Source organism: Triticum aestivum, chromosome 2B, assembly GCF_018294505.1.
Source record: "Triticum aestivum cultivar Chinese Spring chromosome 2B, IWGSC CS RefSeq v2.1, whole genome shotgun sequence".
Lineage (NCBI taxonomy): Eukaryota > Viridiplantae > Streptophyta > Magnoliopsida > Poales > Poaceae > Triticum > Triticum aestivum.
The window spans coordinates 629,711,892-629,717,121 of NC_057798.1; positions in this window are offsets into that span (position 1 = coordinate 629,711,892).

A 5,230-nucleotide genomic window follows, 5' to 3' on the forward strand; every position below is an offset into this window, starting at 1 on the left:
ACGGGATCGAGAGGAGCTAGGGTTTGCGCGGGTGAGGAAGGGAGGGGATCGGGGAGCGAGGGAAAGAAAGGAGGCGGGGGGGGGGAGGGGGGTGGATGGAAATTGACCTAGAGGACATAGCTAGGGTTTCAGGGTTGGTGTGGATGGGTCGAGGACAACCGTTGGATCCCCGAGCATCCGACGGTGTAGGATGCACGATCCGCATGATATTTCCACGGACCAATCAGAATGCAGTACGATTTTATGACCATCTAAATTGGTCGTAGTTGACTTAAAATAATGTGTTAAAATCATTTAAGCTACTTTATAATCTGAGAAATTCTAAAAAAATGGAAAACCTTCTCATTGTGTCACCAAAATTTGAATAAGTTTTCAGAAAAAATAACAACATGGAATAAGATAAATATCTTTGAAAAGGTGTCATCGGAAATGAGTTTTTTGGAAAAAGACAAAAACATTTTCCCTTTTTCGGGTGCCCAAAATGAGTTTTTTTGTGAAGGACCTACAATATATTTATTGCAAAATTGGTTGAAATCAATTTTATAAACTATTAGGCCATATTTAATGCACAAATGACCAAATAGTTGGGTGTCAAAAGATTTTATCCACCTCTGGTAAAAAAGACAAATATCCGCTGATCCAGCTGGAAGCGGGTCAAATTTGAACTGTAACTGCCTCATAGTTTGCTATTTATTTTTTCCAAAAATCATTTCTAGGTACATAAGTATCTATTTAATAAGACAAACATCAAATATTTTCCAAGATTCAACCACTAGCTAGGAACGATCAAGCCCGCCATTTTGACCGCATTTTGAAACGGGCATAAAAAATTCAAAAAAAATAAAAAAAATTGGAAAACCTTCGCATTGTGTCATCATATATGACCAAGTTTCTTGGAAAAATAATAAACTTGTAATATGACAATTATTTTAAAGAAGTGTTCTCAGAAACGAGCTATCATGCGTGAAGATTCATGGCTTTCAAGCCAAATGATCAATTTTATGGCCACATTCATGGCATAGTTTGTTCAAATGATCTCATATTGTGCACAAGGGTGCATCTTGGAATTATAAACAGGATTCCTAAGGGAGTTTTCATTTTCTTTGCACGAAAAATGCATTTTCCATTTTTTGAGTGCCTGAAATGAGGTTTTTTTATGAAGGACCTACAATATATTTATTGCAAAATTGGACCAAATCAATTTTCTAAAATACCAGGCCATATTTAATGCACAAATGACCAAGTGGTTGGGTGTCAAAAGCTTTGGTCCATCTCTGGTGAAAAAGACAAATTTTCACCGATTCAGCAGGAAGCTGGTCAAATTTGAACTGTAGTTGCCTCATAGTTTGCTATTTATTTTTTAGAAAAATCATTTTTAGGTACATAAGTATCTACTCCCTCCATTCCTTTATATAAGGTGTATTTGTTTTTAATAAAATTCCACAATGTAAGGTCCATTTGTTCTAATTCTTCGTAATTCCGATCTTGACCCTCCAGAAAAAGGAAAGTATCTTTCCCCTAATTGCATGTATCTCCTTCTAGAGAAAGAAAAGGAAACTATCTCTGTCCCGATTGTGTGTACGTCTTTTTTTCCTAGCCTAAATGATTTACTTGCCGCTAATCCACAAATTAGAGAAGGGTAATTTTGTCCTAACTAGTGCATAATTATGTGCCTTGGTCACCGTGCTGAAAATAATACACCTTAGATAAAGGAATGGAGGGAGTATTTAATAAGAGAAACATCAAATGATTTCCAAGATTCAACCACTAGCTAGGAACGACCAAGCCCGCCGTTTTGACCGCATTTTGAAACGGGCATAAAAAATTCTAAAAAATCAAAAAAATTGGAAAACCTTCGCATTGTGTCATTATATGTGGCCAAGTTTCCAGGAAAAATAATAAACTTGTAATACGGAAATTATTTTTAAAAAGTGTTCTCAGAAACGAGTTATCATGCGTGAATATTCATGGCTTTCAAGCCAAATGATCAATCTTATGGCCACATTCATGGCATAGTTTGTTCAAAGATCTCATATTGTGCACAAGGGGGAATCTTGGAATTCCAAACAATGTTGCCTAAGGGAGTTTTCATTTTCTTTGCACGGAAAATTCATTTTTCATTTTTTGAGTGCGTGAAATGAGTTTTTTTTGTGAAGGACCTACCATATATTTGTTGCAAAATTGGACCAAATCAAATTTCTAAAATACTAGGACATATTTAATGCACAATTAACAAAATGGTTGGGTGTCAAAAGTTTTGATCCACCTCTGGTGAAAAAGACAAATTCCCGCCGATTTAGTAGAAGCGGGTCAAATTTGAACTATAGCTGCCTCATAGTTTGCTATTTATTTTTTCCAAAAATCATTTCTAGTTACATAAGTACCTATTTAATCAGAGAAACATCATAACTTTTCCAAGATTCAACCACTAGCTACGAACGGTCAAGCCCGCCATTTTGACTGCATTTTGAAACGGGCATAAATAATTCAAAAAAAGAAAAAAAATTGGAAAACCTTCGCATTGTGTCATTATATGTGATCAAGTTTCCAGGAAAAATAATAAACTTGTAATACGGAAATTATTTTAAAAAAGTGTTCTCAGAAATGAGCTATCATGCGTGAAGATTCATGGCTTTTCAAGCCAAATGATCAATCTTATGGCCCCATTCATGGCATAGTTTGTTAGAATGATCTCATATTGTGCACAAGGGGACATCTTGGAATTCCAAACAATGTTGCCTAAGGGAGCATTTTCCATTTTCCGAGTGCCTGAAATGAGTTTTTGTGTGAAGGACCTACCATATATTTATTGCAAAATTGGACGAAATCAATTTTATAAAATACTAGGCCATATTTAATGCACAATTGACAAAATGGTTGGGTGTCAAAAGTTTTGATCCACCTTTGGTGAAAAAGACAAATTCCCGCCGATTCAGTAGGAAGCAGGTCAAATTTGAACTGCAGCTGCCTCATAGTTTGCTATTTATTTTTTCCAAAAATCATTTCTAGTTACATAAGTACCTATTTAATCATAAATACATGGTTTGGTGGTGATACGTCGAGGTTTGGACGGTGGCCGAGGGCCCCAACTCTAGAGCGCGTAAACTCGCATGCCCGCCGCGTGGTCACCGCATGACCGTGGCGTTGCCATGTGTTCTGGGCGGCCTAGGCATGTCTAGCGGGTTGGGCACTCCCCAAGTAGGTGCTAGGAAGAAAATCACAACATAAGATTCTCACGAGGAGATAGATCGATGCTCAAACATGAATACGCAGCCAAGTGTTTGATTAGCGGTACGGGAAATGCACATGGCTAATGGGCGTAAGTTTTGGGTGAGGATGACCAGTTACTAAGAAGACCGTGTTCACAAATTTTCATCTCAAAAGGAGGAGCCTAGGTGGTACTTGCTTTGCAAAGTACAACACTGGACATAAATACAAATGTTGAAGCTGGGCTCAAAATAATGAATGGATTGAGCTGGAATTTGGTGGACGATGGTTATTTGGGCATACGAAAGCACTGTAGAAAATGGATACCATTTGGACATGCCAAAGTGGTACTTCCTTCACAAAGTGTTTTTCTGAACAGAATAGGAAAATGAATATTTTTGAATTATTTTTGAACTAGGCAAGGAAGGTTTTTTTTACATATTTGACGAAGATATGACCCAAAGAATTTATGAGATTTTTTGGGAATTTTGGGAATGACAGAAATATAGGTTGCTTCACAACCTAGGGAAAAAACTGCCACATGGACATGACACATAGCCAAAACTGATGAGGTGGCGCCTAGTCATAGCAACCCACCACAATTTACAAGGTTATGACCATCTATATTGGTCATGATCAGCTAGAAATAAGGCAGTGGACCAGTGCTATCTGCTTTATGACCATTTCGTGTATGGAAATTATGACCTTTCTGACCAAAATGGTTGTTATAGTTTAGGGTTTGGAGCCCCCCGAACAGCTTTTGACCAATTGGTCTAAAATGGTCATAGATCTATGACCAATTCTTCCAGGGTCACTGATAGAAGGTCACTAGTTGACATATTTCTTGTAGTGCTGGGGGCGCACCAGCCCCTTGTGGGTTGGTTAGCCTCCCTCCTATGGCCCATATGGCCCATATCTTCCACCGGGAGGGGGGGGGGGTCCGGTAACCCCTCCGGCACTCTGGTTTGTACCCGATACACTCCGGAATCCTTCTGGTGTCCGAATACCACCTTCTAATATATCAATCTTTACCTCTCGACCATTTCGAGACTCCTCGTCATGTCTGTGATCTCATCCAGGACTCTGAACAACCTTCAGTCACCAAAACACATAAATCATATAATACATATCATCATTGAACGTTAAGCGTGCGGACCCTACGGGTTCGAGAACTATGTAGACATGACCGAGACACCTCTATGGTCAATAACCAATAGTAGAACCTAGATGCTCATATTGGTTCCCACATATTCTACGAAGATCTTTATCGGTCGAATCACAATGTCAACATACGTTATTCCCTTTGTCATTGGTATGCTACTTGCCTGAGATATGATCGTCGGTATCTCCATACCTAGTTCAATCTCGTTACCGGCAAGTCTCTTTACCCATTCCGTAATGCATCATCTTGCAACTAACTCATTAGTCACATTGCTTGCAAGGCTTCATATAATGTGCATTACCGAGAGGGCCCAGAGATACCTCTCCGATACTTGGAGTGACAAATCCTAATCTCGATCTGTGCCAACCCAACAAACACTACAAAAAAAAGACACATCCGTGACATTTTGGGCCAAACAATTTTTTTTCTGTCATACATATGACACTTCTATGACGATAATTGTGACAAAACCCGGTATCATCATAGATGTGGTGGGCTCCTACTTCTATGACAAAAAATCATGACAGAAAATGGACTTTTCGTCTTGGGCGGGCCGGAGACGCAGCTGCATGACATTCTTTGGGCCGTCCATGACGGAAAAAACCGTGGTAGAAGCGAGGGGGAGGAAAATTTTGGGGAGTTGCCGGTTACGGTGGGAGGTCGGGGGCCGAGCGATGCGTGTTTCTCTCGTATACGTACGCACGCGTGTGCGAGGCGTTGGCTCTAACTGAACCCGAGCGAGGCGTTGGGCTCTAACTGAACCAGAGCGATTGCAGTGCAGGCTACTCGTTACTGAACCCGAGTGATCGATCGATGGCTATTAACTGAACCCGATTGAGCGATTCCTTTGCTACTGCTGCT